This window comes from Leuciscus leuciscus (genome assembly GCF_965113295.1).
Source record: "Leuciscus leuciscus genome assembly, chromosome: 1".
Lineage (NCBI taxonomy): Eukaryota > Metazoa > Chordata > Actinopteri > Cypriniformes > Leuciscidae > Leuciscus > Leuciscus leuciscus.
Window position 1 is genome coordinate 79,260,871 of NC_138725.1, and position 15,484 is coordinate 79,276,354.

The window sequence follows — 15,484 nt, forward strand, 5'->3', positions numbered from 1 at the left end:
TTGGCCTTGTGGGTTCATTAAATCAACATTAACATCACCACATAACCACATGGTCTTGTTTAACATTGTACAATCTACAAGTTCAGTGAGTTTGTCTTTAAATACTTCTACATTTGAGCCTTGTGCTCTGTACACACAAGCTATAATTATTTTTTGCTTTGTTTCCAGCTCAATCTCCACCGCCACACATTCTAGAAGACCTTCAATGGCCACAGACATCCTTTCAACAATCTTACAAGTGTATGTTTCTTTGACACACAATGCCACACCTCCTCCTCGTTTTCCCGGTCTGTCAACATGATACAAACTATATCCATCAATTCCCAAATCATAACCTTTGACCGCATTTAACCATGTTTCAGAAAAGGCGATAATATCAAACTGACTTTTTAATGTATTTAAATAATCTATAATTTTATTAAGGTTTGTATAAAGACTTCTACAATTAAAATGGACAAGTGAAAAATGATTGTCTAATTTAACATTTGAGTTGAATTCGTCCTCACTATAATATTTGCACGGAATTAAATTATGGTTGCGCACATGCCTTTCTGAATCCAAATCTACATCCAAATCATACATTTTATATTCCCCATTTTCTCTCATCTGTAATGGGTTAATTTGTTCAGCCATAAGTCGTTAATCAAATGTTCAAACATAAATACACAAGAACGAAACTCCTTGCGCGACAGTTCCATTTTTCTTGATGAACCAGCGCCTTTAAAATAAAAACCTGAAGTCAGTACCTTGTGGGCGCGTTCCCTTCTTGGTTTCATTGTCCCAGCCATAATCTTGATCCGTAGACAATACAAACCCCCCTGAGTCTTTAGCTTGTAACTCCAGTTAGATGCTTATTTTCCAACAATGATTTGACAGCGTCTACGAAATCGCACACCGACGTTTTCCTTCTGCGGGGACTGACAGTTTGCCAACCAGCTGCACATAGCGTTGTCTCCAAGTCTGGTTCCTCCGCAGGTAGATCCATTGTGATGCCGAACTCAGGTAGGCCTCGCACAGCAGCCGCTGGGTTTTCAAAGATCTTGGCATTACCGTCTTCACAGAAGATTTTCAATTTGGCAGGGAATAATATGCGGTGTTTGATCTTCCTCTCGCGCAGCACTTTACGCACACCATTGTATTTCCCCCTTTCCTTGTAGACAGCTGGAGTAAAATCTTCGTCAAAGTAAATCCTGTTACCATTCACTTGTACGATTTTCTTCATCCACACTGCCTTAAGCACACTCTGTTTTGTGGCAAAACTTTGAAATAACACCATAATAGACCGGGGACGCTCGTGTTGGCCAGGCCGCTTTGGCACGAATATCCTGTGCGCGCGTTCAATGCGAAGCTCTACAGTAACACCAAGTTGTTCCCGAATCAAATTCGACACAAAATCAATCATATTATTCCCCTCACTTTTCTCGGGCACTGAGTAAATCCTGATGTTATTCCTCCTTGAGCGGCTTTCCAAATCTTCACATTTTTCTTTGAGTAAAGTTTGTTGCTGTAACATGTGAATCATTACTCGCGTAATGCTCCTCTCATTGTCCTCGCTATCAGACAGCCTATGCTCAGCAGTGTCCATTCTTTTTTTAATATCTCCAAGTTCATTTCGTCAATCACTCACTTCTTTCCTCAGTGCCACAAAATTCCCCGACGTCTCAGTGCGAAATGCTCTTATTTCGTTAAGTATTTCAGCCATACCAAACGCGGCTGCGTTGCTTTCCTCAGTCCCATTGTCTGGGTCAATTTGTTTGGTTTTACTTTTTGGCTTCGTCATTCTCAATTTTTCATGTCAAGGCACTTTAGTGGGATGTTCTTCTAGTGAAAACACCACGATTTTTCCCAAGGAAAACAGTTGTAGCCGCAGTATTCACTTAAATTTAAACAGAGTCATTTACCAGCCATATACTCCGGCGGCCAACTTGGTTTCATATTATTAATACAATTTAACAAATTAGAATTGATGAGTTAATTGAATGATTTGTTTTTTTTATTGCCAACATTGAAGACACCTGATGTTAACAAGCAGAATCACTGAAGGAGAAAACCGTAATTTTAAGTCACCATTATGGTGATCGGTGTTTGTTTTTGTTGGGCTCTTGACCTTAAATCATTGACTTTAGATTTTGTTTGGTTGCTGTACCTGAGTTATAACAGCCAGATGAACAAAGAGAAAAGGTGGTCTGATGGTGTTGGTTGTGTTTTAACATAATCATTATTTCACAATCAAAATTGTTGTAAATTTGACTCATTTTAAATGGTTAACTTTTAAGGAATTAATTTGATTAATTATTACTCAATTCTAATTGGTTAAATTTAATTAATAATATTGCTTGTAATCTGTTGCCACAATTGTATTGATTAGATATAGCGTATTAATTTTTAAAGTGTAGTTCTTGTGTTTATGCTTGTCTCTTTTTCTGTTATCTTCTCTCCTTCAGTGATTCTGCTTGTTAACAGGCTTATTAAGGCTGAGATGACTCAATATTTAATATACACAAATTTTGTGGCTCAGATGAGGTCCAGTTCTGGTTTATTCCTTTTCTCTTGGCTGACATGTGTCATTACTATGGCCTGCTTGTGGCCCAGATCTGGCAAACAGGAGTGAGCCACCCAAGGGCCGTCATTCCACGCTGCATGCCAGATGTGGGCCGGATCTGAGACGTCAAAATGTTGCTATGTGGGAGGGGTCAGAAAGTAAAAGTCCTGCCATATGTTTATTCCACCCATAAACTCAGTCAGCTGATTTCACTAATTAGTTCTATCTCCTGGCTGAATTAGCAAATCCAGGTGATTGGAACAAAATACTGAGGAGGACTTTTACTTTCTGAGCCTGGACTTTACACCTCTGGCCACATGTCAGCCAAAAGCAAAATAAATAAACCAGAATAAATGAACCAGTCACAATAAGCTGTACTGTATAAAGGGTACCCCTGGTGTAAAATAGTCCCTATATTACATATCATCCAATGCCCCAGTAAAGTCGCCATTCAATATTCTCGAGAAAAGGAGTTTTTCCCATAGCGTAAGCTACTTATGCAATAGAGACCTCACGAAAAGGAATGTCTTGGTTACTAACGTAACCTCGGTTCCCTGAAATGAGGGAACGAGTATTGTGTAACTCGCTGTGCTTGTGCTTTGATCAAGGGATCGCTTCAGTTGATTTAACCCAATGGATGAATTGCAAACCAAGTGCATATTTATTCTCTGGAAGGCAGGTTACACGAATAAACAAGGTATGCAAAGGGCCAAAATAAGTCACTGGATCCTACCACCTTGGTGAAAACTTGCTGGGACCCAAGGGGTATATATGCCTCTTGCAAAGGCTTCAGCCGATACCATTGGGGAACAGGCTTTGACCCCATAGGTCAGGGTTTCTCAAACTCGGTCCTGGAGGGCCACTGTCCTGAACAGTTTAGCTCCAACCCTGATCAAACACACCTGAGCAAGCTAATCAATGTCTTCAGGATCACTAGAAACTCACAGCTAGGTGTGTTTGATCAGGGTTGGAGCTAAACTGTGCAGGACAGTGGCCCTCCAGGACCGAATTTGAGAAACCCTGCCATAGGTGATATCTTTTCCCTTCAAGGTTTAGTCATAGAACATCACTGGAACAGAACAATACATCCACACAGAGCAAACTTGAACTAATATAAACTTCTTCTTACGATTAATTTTCACACTTTTATCATGTAGTGACCAGTGGTCTTGTAAATACCTAAAGAGTTACATATGCCAAGTAAGAAAACATATAAGTGGCTACATGTGGTCTGATAGAACTTCAAGACCCTAGGCATAGTTGTCTATAAAAATCTCATACAGCAATCATGAGAACAGCAACATGAAAACAAATAAGAAGAACCCGTCTAGAACTCTTGATTAGTTTGATTCCATAATAACCCAATGGATGAATTGCAAAGCAAGTGCATATTTATTATATGGAGGGCAGGCTACACGAATAAACAAGGTATGCAAAGGGGCGAAATGGATCTCTGGGTCCTACCACCTTGGTGAAAACTTGCTGGGACCCGAGGGGTATATATGTCTCCAGCAAAGGCTTCAGCAGATACCATTGGGGAACAGGCTTTGACCCCATAGGTGATATCTTTTCCCTTCAAGGTTTAGTCATAGAACATCACTGGAACAGAACAATACATCCACACAGAGCAAACTTGAACTAATATAAACTTCTTCTTACGATTAATTTTCACACTTTTATCATATAGTGACCAGTGGTGTTGTAAATACCTAAAGAGTTACAGATGCCAAGTAAGAAAACATATAAGTGGCTACATGTGGTGTGATAGAACTTCAAGACCCTAGGCATAGTTGTCTATAAAAATCTCATACAGCAATCATGAGAACAGCAACATGAAAACAAATAAGATCGAACCGTCAAAGTCTAGAACTCTTGATTAGTTTGATTCCATAATAACCCAATGGATGAATTGCAAAGCAAGTGCATATTTACTATCTGGAGGGCAGGCTACACAAATAAACAAGGTATGCAAAGTGGTGCAATGGATCGCTGGGTCCTACCACCTTGGTGAAAACTTGCTGGGACCCGAGGGGTATATATGCCTCCAGCAAAGGCTTCAGCAGATACCACTGGGGAACAGGCTTTGACCACATAGGTGATATGTTTTCCCTTCAAGGTTTAGTCATAGAACATCACTGGAACAGAACAATACTAATATAACTAATATAAACTTATTTTTACGATTAATTTTCACATTTTATCATATAGTGACCAGTTTGTGTTGTAAATTCCTAAAGAATTAATTAATTAAATTAATTCCATAATTGCATATGCCATGTAAGAAACTCATTCAGGTTAAATGATTGTGAAATAATGATTATGTTAAAACACAACCAACACCATCAGATCACCTTTTCTCATTGACTACGTTTACATGCAGCCAATAACCCGTTCAAAACCGGGATATTAGCAATAACCCGGTCGCGCTCGGCCATGTAAACACCGGCAAAAACCCGGATATGCTCATATCCCGGTTTTTAAAAACCCCGATATTATCCCTGGGGTACCCCTTTTCTAACCCGAATATTTGGTAATGTAAACGCGTATCGGCATATCCCCATCAAAAGGAACATTGATTTGTGTTCTGCGCATGTTCTATTCGCAAGGAATCTTGGTCTTTTGAGTAGAGACGGCGCATACAAAAACCCGCGTGCAGTATACCGGAAGTAAACAAGAAGTAGAGGTAAACATGGCGAGATGCAGCACAGCACCACACTTTTGGAGCGAGGAGGAAGGCGCAAACAAAGGCGATCGCTATCTGCCCCGAACTATTCATTATCCGCATGCTGCTGCTGTTGTTGTTGCCTTTGGATACAGGAAGAAGAATCGGAAATGACGCACATTGCGTCTTAACGTTGTCCGTGCGTCCAGACGCTAACCGTGCGTCGCCGTTTACATCGGGATATTGCCAATTGATTACAAATTCCATGTATACAGGAGTAACTCTCTCTACTCACGCATGTAAACGGGTTATTCCGAATGTTTCAGAAACCCAAATAGTGACCTTAACCCGACCATAACCCGAATATTGGCTGCATGTAAACGTAGTCACTGTTCATCTGGGGCCTGTTTCAGAAAGGAGGTTCAACCAACTCTGAGTTAAAACTTGAACTCTGCGTTGACTTACCCTGAGATGGGAAACTCTGAGTTTTCGGTTACAGAACAGCTGAAATGAGTTAGTTCAATCAACTCTGAGTTGACCTACTCTGAGTTAAGTGCGTGCACCACAACTATAAAAAGCCATTATCAATGGAGCGCAGATATTATGAGTCACCATGGCAACAGCGCCAGACAAAAAGAGGTCTTCATATTTCTCACCAGCAGAACTGGATGTGCTTTGAATATACGAATATGAATATACGAACACATATTATTATTATTTTTTAAATATCGGCTGCAGCAGCGAAGGACAGAGAGTTAGCTAGGGAGAGAATAGTTGCTCAAGTCAATGCGTAAGTTTACATATTAATTACTGTTATACAGTGATGGGTGTAATTAATTACCAAGTAATCTAAATACTGTAATTTAATTAAAGGGATTACTCTTAATTCTTCTGTAATTTAAAGTAAAATCTGATGTAATTGCATTAGACTATAGAACAATTCTGTATATTTAACATACATTTTTAAAAGGTATATTTTTAATGTAACGTTAACCTTCTCCCTCTACACACTTTGGTCAATTCAAGAATAATTCATGCAATTGTATATTGTTTATTTGAAAGCATTAAACGTGCAGTTTCTTGTCTCTCCTTGTATTGTTCAAGTGGTTGAGGCTGTTATGGGATTTAGTCATTAGTAATAAGTAGACCAATACTTTCTAAAGATAGTCATTATTACATTTATCTAATTACACTGATGAAGATGTCATTTGTAGTTAGTAATACAAGTAACTTGACTGTTATAATATCAGAGGTGAAACTGGAAGAACAGTATGTTATTCAACCTAATCTTAATTTTCATGTGGGTGCAATCCTGCAGGCATTAGAAGAACATGGCAGCAGCTGAAAATTAAATATAAAAACATAATTCAATCAGGTAAGGCTTGAGCATATCATGGGTGTAGGCTACCTGACTTTACAAACATTTGACATATTAAATAACTAAATAGCATCCAGTGTCTAGCAGTGCAGCAGCATTTTTGGCTGAGGGAATTCCTGGAGGGACTTCAGAGCCAGTCACTCCCGAAGATCCAAGGGCCTTCATAACATGTAAGAGGTTTACATATGTGTTATTTTTTAGATAGGCTATTTTTGATATTTCCATTTATTTGACTTTGGGTTGGGTTTTTTGTTGGTCTTTTGGAGCCTCCTGTCCCAACAGAACCCCAGGCAGTTGTAAGTCGCCTACTCAATACACCAGAAATTATGACAAATAGTGTTATAAAGTGTACTCGACCAAATGCAAGTGTACTCGACCAGATTAATTTTATTAATAAAAATGTACTGAAAAAATGAATGAGGTGTTTAAACACCACTTCCTCTTTAAAAAAGGGGAGGAGACCGAAAGAAACTCTGGGTTTACCGAAGAAAACCTGCTCCCGACCAGGTTAGGTTCACAGAGTTAGTTACCATGGTAGCTGACTCCGAGTATAAGTTACCTCTCTTTCAGAAACGGGCTTGACTTACTCTGCTTTCTCAGGTTTGACATACCTCCCATTCTGAAACAGAAAACCCAGAGTTTCCCTCATTTCAGGGTTAACATACTCAGAGTTTTCACTTAACCTCCTTTCTGAAACAGGCCACTGGCTGTTATAACTCAGGTACAGCACCCAAACAAAATCTAAAGTAAATGATTTAAGGGTCAAGAGCCCAACTAAAACAAACACCGATCGCCATAATGGTGACTTAAAATTACGGTTTTCTCCTTCAGTGATTCTGCTTGTTAACATCAGGGGCCTGTTTCAGAAAGGAGGTTCAACCAACTCTGAGTTAAAACTTGAACTCTGAGTTGACTTACCCTGAGATGGGAAACTCTGAGTTTTCGGTTACAGAACAGCTGAATTGAGTTAGTTCAATCAACTCTGAGTTGACCTACTCTGAGTTTAGCGCGTGCACCACAACTATAAAAAGGCATTATCAATGGAGTGCAGATATTATGAGTCACCATGGCAACAGCGCCAGACAAAAAGAGGTCTTCATATTTCTCACCAGTACGAACATTATTACTGTAATTTTACAGTATTAGAACATTAATACTGTAATTTAATTAAAGGGATTACTCTTAATTCTTCTGTAATTTAAAGTAAAATCTGATGTAATTGCATTAGACTATAGAACAATTCTGTATATTTAACATACATTTTTAAAAGGTATATTTTTAATGTAACATTCTCCCTCTACACACTTTGGTCAATTCAAGAATAATTCATGCAATTGTATATTGTTTATTTGAAAGCATTAAAAGTGCTGTTTCTTGTCTCTCCTTGTATTGTTCAAGTGGTTGAGGTTGATATGGGATTTAGTAATAAGTAGACCAATACTTTCTAAAGATAGTCATTATTACATTAATCTAAATACACTGTTGAAGATGTCATTTGTAGAATAACTATTTTAGAGTAACTTACCCAACTGTTATAATATCAGAGGTGAAACTGGAAGAACAGTATGTTATTAAACCTAATTCTAATGTTCATGTATCAATCCTGCAGGCATTAAAAGAACATGGCAGCAGCTGAAAATTAAATATAAAAACATAATTCAATCAGGTAAGGCTTGAGCATATCATGGGTGTAGGCTACCTGACTTTACATTTGACATATTAAATAACTAAATAGCATCCAGTGTCTAGCAGTGCAGCAGCATTTTTGGCTGAGGGAATTCCTGGAGGGACTTCAGAGCCAGTCACTCCCGAAGATCCAAGGGCCTTCATAAAATGTAAGAGGTTTACATGTGCTATTTTTTATATAGGCTATTTTTGATATTTCCATTTATTTTACTTTGGGTTGGGTTTTTTGTTGGTCCCAACAGATTCTGATGGTAATATCTGTCTTTTGGAGCCTCCTGTCCCAACAGAACCCCAGGCAGTTGTAAGTAGCCTATCAATACACCAAAAAATTATGAAAAATAGTGTTATAAAGTGCACTCAACCAAATGCTCATCTTCACAGGATGATGGGGATAAAGAGTTTCTGCTTCCACAGAGAGGCCTACAGAGGTAAAGTTAATATTATGTGTCTACACATCAAACAAGCTACACATTCAGATTTTTTCAAATTTTTATGTGGATAATCTAAGTTTAAATCTAAGTATAAACAGGTATTCTTATCTCTCCCTCCCTCAGAGTGTGGAAGAACAGCAGGAGGACGGTCCATCAACTTGTGTTGCACAGATGAACAGTTCAGTGATTTCCAGTAAATGCCAGAGTTTAATTCTGTAGAATTTGTTCAGAACTACATTATGTAACTCTAATCTACTACTGTATTTTCAGTTGCCAGTTAAGGAGTTAATAGACTTCATCTTATTAAAAAAAAATTTGCAGGAAAAATAGCAATATTTTATTTATTAATAAAAGATACATTTTATTAATAAAAATGTACTGAAAGAATGAATGAGGTGTTTAAACACTACTTCCTCTTTAAAAAAGGGGAGGAGACCAATAGAAACTCTGGGTTTACCGAAGAAAACCTGCTCCCGACCAGGTTAGGTTCACAGAGTAAGTTACCATGGTAACTGACTCTGAGTATAAGTTACCTCTCTTTCAGAAACGGGCTTTACTTACTCTACTTTCTCAGGTTTAACATACCTCCCATTCTGAAACAGAAAACTCAGAGTTTCCCTCATTTCAGGGTTAACATACTCAGAGTTTTCACTTAACCTCCTTTCTGAAACAGGCCCCAGGTGTCTTCAATGTTGGCAATAAAATGTTTTTGTAAATTTGACTCATTTTAAATGGTTAACTTTTAAGGAATTAATTTGATTAATTATTACTCAATTCTAATTTGTTAAATATAATTAACCCTTAAACAGGCAAGAGTGGAAAATGATAAGCAAAAAATCATTTCATGTAATTTTTTATAACATCTGGACTTAAGTAAAACATATCCAAAAGAATTTTTGAAATATTTGATATATTTTGGATTTTATGAGTTGTGACTCCCAGATCACGTTGCCTGATTAGGGTATAAAAAAAGGACCAAGTCATTAATCTGTTAACTGTTACTGGCCCACTTGCCACTGCATGTTTAAAACAATTATATCCTATACTTCTCCTGATCTAATGTTGACAACTTATATATCATTCGAAAGCTTACAAACTCAAGATTCAGCCTGTGAAAACTGTTTTGAAATCGGATATAAAAAATGGTACTTTAACCCCTTAACTCTCACCCCCTTTTTGAGAATAGACATTAAAATGCACTATTCAAACTTAAATGGTTGTAATTCAAGAATGCTTTTGGGTATAGACCTAAGTTTGGTCTTGTTTTAAAGAAAACACTCAGCAGATTATTGCTGAAGTGAAAGCACTTAAAAAAAAAATTGAAGTATGAAAAAGTTATGGAAGTTTAAATTTACAGTAAATCAAAAATACTGTACTTAATATTCTTTTATATAAAATTCTATTTTACAAAATATTTTTTACTCTAAAATTTATATAAAATCAAAGCCATATATCTAACCATGTTGTGTTCCAAATTTGAAGTTGATATCACAAAACTTGAAGTTCCCATGAGATTTTGTTTAGGTGTAATACCACATATAGCCACCGGGTGACATACATTCCATTGAATTTAATTGTATGCATTCTGCCATAACAAATTAATACATTTCTGTCCAAATATCACTTCTGTCACAAAATATCGAACCTTGAAACTCAGACCTTTCTGACAATATTTTGTCAAGATTAGAAAAGGTTTTGACCATAAATTATGAAACATGATTACGCCCAAAAGGGGTGGAGCCAGATAAAAGAATTTAGAGTACCTTTTCTATGGTAACGCAACGTCCAATTTCAAAACGGGTTTCACAGGATGAATTCTGAGTTCGTAAGCTTTCAAATAATACCTAATTTATGATAACTACTAAAATAGGTGATGGAATAAAAAAGGCGATAAAAAAGATCATATTAGAGGATAATATGTATATTATACTTTTTTATTGACAAATACTAGATTATACATTTTATTATGAACTTTTAGCATGAAAACCAAAGTTTGAATTATTAAAAGTGTGTGCATCGACTTTTTGTGACAAAGCCAGAACTCCTGTTATGATGTAGATTTTCTGAGGTGCACTCTTGTCATAAATTCATCTATTACTGTTCCTACATAATTTGTAACAAAAAAACAGTGCTAGAATATCTATTTAGGAGTCTTAGACCTTTCCAACGATATATAGTTTGTCATGATTAGATTAGGATTTAATTGTAATATAGTGAATTAAAAACTCCAAATACAAAGATGGTCAAAATTAGGTTTAATCCCTTTTTTATACCCTAAACAGGCAACGGGACTCAGGAGTCACATATATTTCATAACGTACTAAAAAACAACATGAACAACATATTAATTAATTTTCTTCTTCAGCACCTTAAGACAATGTTCACAATTAATGTTAGCAGTATTATTATTATTTTTCCAGAAGAAAAGTAATGTCCTGCACCACCGGTAGCCATGTTGGATTTAGGTCAGGCTGACTAATTTATCACAAAAAACTTGAAGCAAATCATGTGACCAGCATACTCAAGACAGACCAGGCTGTGATAAATGATAAAAGGATTTGATGAAAAAATCGTTCTTATGCCCCAAAAAAGACAATAAAAACTATGTGACTCCCAGGTTACGTTGCCTGTTTTAGGGTTAATAATATTGCTTGTAATCTGTTGCCACAATTTTATTATTTAGCAAAAATATGAGTATGCCGACTGGCTCCATGTTCGGCGATCACGATCAGGTTTTATTCTCGCGCAGCTTTCATGAGCGGGTCTTTTCCGCTCCGTGTGTGCGCCGCGCATAACGTGTGTGTGTGTGTCGGCGCGCTGCGCTCACTGCTCAATGTTATGCTCTGTCGTTAACGGCCCAAAAGCTCCAATCATGTTCCGATCCCGCACTGGAAAAGCAAAGTCCGCTCAAATAACATGACATTTCTCAGTAGTAGACTTCTGTTTGCTGAGCTGGTATAGTCATGCTGGGCAACAATGGTAAAATGACCTGCTCTGATCACATGCTCTGGTAATAATAGCTTTGTAGGACTATATTTTATTTTGATAATTAGTATAAAAAAATAAAATAAAAATAAAAATCTGTTAAATTGATTGATTGTAATTAATTACAGCAAATTGTCCAATTAATTAGTAAATTTTTTTTAATCGATTCCCATCCCTAATATATATATATGTATAGAGCTAATTTGCTACACCGTTATGGTGATCGGTGTTTCCTTTGGTTGGACAGTTTGACTCCTGGCTTTTTAGCGTGTTTCTAGTGTTTGTAACAGTTTTTACCAAAATGTATAATTTGTTTCAAATAAAGACAAAAACAAAGATAATCAGGTGAAACAGTTTTCAGTATAATTAGAAATATAATAGTTTACTGATTTTACTCCTGAGCAAAAGCGGTTAATTGTTATCATTAGATTATTTCAACCATCAATACCTTCTTGCAACAGATCAAACGTTTAAATAATGGGAATTTATTATTTGTTTTTTAGACGCACAGACATCAAGAAACAGCATACAAATCTCAACAATGGTGACAATGTGGCTTTAAGTCAGTTATAGTAGTTGTGTTTCATTTTCTGACAGTGTAAACATGATGTTGAACCAACATCACATTGTAACATTGATTCAATGCCATTACCATTGATTTTTGGATGAAATCTTTAAAAAAAAAATCTAAATCCATGGCATTGCTATGGCCTGCTTGTGGCCCCAGATCTGGCAAACAGGAGTGGGCCACCCAAGGGCCATCAATCCACGCTGCATGTGGGCCAGATCCGCATTCCACATGAGCCAGATGTTGGCCAGATCTGGGGCACATCAGTCAAACCCAGAGGTGTATAGTCAAGGGGTCAGAAAGTAGAAGTCCTGCCATATGTTTATTCCACCCATGAACTCAGTTCACTAATTAGTTCTATCTCCTGGCTGAATTAGCAAATCCAGGTGATTGGAACAAAATACTAATGAGGACTTTTACTTTCTAAACCTGGACTTTACACCTCTGGCCACATGTCAGCCAAGAGCAAAAGAAATAAACCAGAACTGGACCTTATATGAGCCACAAAACCTGTGTATATTAATTATTGAGTCATCTCAGCCTTAATAAGCCTGTTAACAAGCAGAATCAGTGAAGGAAAGAAGATAACAGAAAAAGAGACGAGTATAAACACAAGAACTACAACTGACTTCAGCCACAGTCTTAGATGAAATCAACTGAAGATAAAAGACAACATTAAATCTCTCAAGATCTCATCAGTAGAGGATTAAACAACTCCACAAAAAGCATTACCACCTTCACTTATTACTAACCAGAATGACTTTCTGTCAGATGTCTACAGAAGTTGTTTCTGAAAATTAACAGGGCTTTAACTCTAATCTGTTTCATTTGAAATCACCATAATGGTGATTATTGTTTCCATTAGTTGGTCTTTTTAACACTTGCAAAGAAAGCAGTACCAGCCAGCAGTGGTCAACCTAAAGCTTCCACATGCACTCCCATCGAAGCTAAGTAGGGTTGAGCCTGGTCTTTATCTGGATGGGAGACCTCCTGAGAGACTAGGTAGCTGCTGGAAGAGGTGTTAGAGAGGCCAGCAGGTCTGATCAACCTGTGGCCTTAGTGGGTCCTAACGCCCCAGTATAGTCACAATAAGCTGTACTGTATAAAGGGTACCCCTGGTGTAAAATAGTCCCTATATCACATAACATCCAACGCCCCAGTACAGTCACCATAAGCTGCACTGAATAAAGGGTTAAAATAAACCTCAGAAAATAAGGGGTGTAACCCTGGAGCAAAAATAATCCCTAACATTATTATTATTTTTCAGGCTGGTGTGACTGTGTTTGTATGGCATGTTTGTTATGGATAAGAAAGCCTCTCACCATCCAATGGCAGTGCGCAGGCACAAAATGGAGTGCCAAAAGCCCATCAAGTTCCTCTAAAGCAGGGATGGGCAAACTCTGTCCTGGAGGGTCACAGCTCTGCAGAGTTTAGCTCCAACCCTGATAAACTCTCCTGCCTGTAGCTTTCTAGTAATGCTTTATACATTAATCAGCTGATTCAGGTGCATTTGATTAGGGTCCCAGATAAAACAATGTTACCTGGGGCGTCTCCAATCGACACCCAATACCTTTATACTCTAGCTCTTGCATCTTCAGTCGACAACTGGCCGAGTTTTCTTCCTCTAACTTATTTCCCTAAACTAGCTTACTTCCTGCGCAGGAATAATCGACAAACAGACTTCAGCAAATGTTCTTCAAATGCTTTAATCACGGCCGGAAGACTTCCCGAGCAGTTCTTAGGGAATCTCTCCTAAGAAGAAGCAATTCCGAAGGATCTCAGACAAATTCCATTGAGAATGCCACCAGCAAAAAGAATACAACAGTTTTTATAGAATAAGGAGGTGTGGCAAAAATGTCATGCGGCATTACACAAATTCCCCACAATTTAATTGGTTTTCATAGACAAACCCTTCTGTTTTAGTTGGGCTCTTGACCCTTAAATCATTAACTGTAGATTTTGTTTGGCTGCTGTACGTGAGTTATAACAGCCAGATGAACAAATAGAAAAGGTGATCTGATGGTGTTGGTTGTATTTTAACATAATCATTATTTCACAATCATTTTACCTGAATCACTGAACTCATATAGAGCCCAATTTCTGAGTTAGGTTTACCTTATTAATTATAGCAGCACTGTCCTTGTACAGCATATTATGCTTAGCCATTTCAATGAAATCCAAATGATCAAATCAATAAATTATAATTTTATTTAAATTTTTTTAATTTTAATTTTTTTTATGTATGCACACACAGACATCAAGAATGAGTGCATGAATCTCAGCAATGGTGACAAACAGATCACCTCTGATCATAAGCTCATTATTTATTCATGCAGCAATGCATGATGGGAGCCATGAATGAGTTTTGATTGGTGGCACCCAGAATGCACTGCAACATGCTTTATAATTGTCACCATTGTTGAGATTCACAGGCTGATTCTTGATGTCTGTGTGTCTAAACACTAAACATATATATATATATACATATATATATATATATATTAGTGGTGGGCCGTTATCGGCGTTAACGTGCTGCGTTAACGCGAGACTCTTATCGCGCGATAAAAAAAATATCGCCGTTAATCTATTCTCCAAGTTGGGTTGGGAGATGGCTCTATACTACACAAGCTATGATGACGCAATCTACCCGCGGCCGCGAGGTAAACCCGGCTGCAACGCATATTCGTCGTCATCTTAAGTAAACACAGCTGAAAGTGAAAGCTGGTGAAAAAGATCGGTGCAACATCCATTATTTGGACTTGGTTCGGGTTTAAGCCGTCAGACGAGCAGCAGCAAACTATATACAGAGTGTGTGGGGTAACAGTTCGGTAAGTTAACACACGACTAATCCGTTCGACCACCTCAAATTCAAAACGAAACATGATATCACTGAATACCAGCGCACGCGTATTATTCCCATTCCAATATATCTTAGTGGTGTAGCACATAATCTCGATTTTAAGAATCGTTGTTGTGTTTCTTTTTAACTGAAAAGACATCAAGACATCAGTTAGACAATATTCTAATTTTAAATTTGGGGTTTCATAAGCTCCAAGCCATAATAAACATTAGACCTACTTAAGTCTCTGCAGCTAGTGTAGCCTACTTAAATTTTATTTATCTGCAAAATTATGTTGTATACTTAGTTTTGCACAATATATGTTCTCAAAACTACATACACCCTTTAAAAAAAAATACATTTAGCAGTTGTTTTGCATGGGTCTGTGTAATC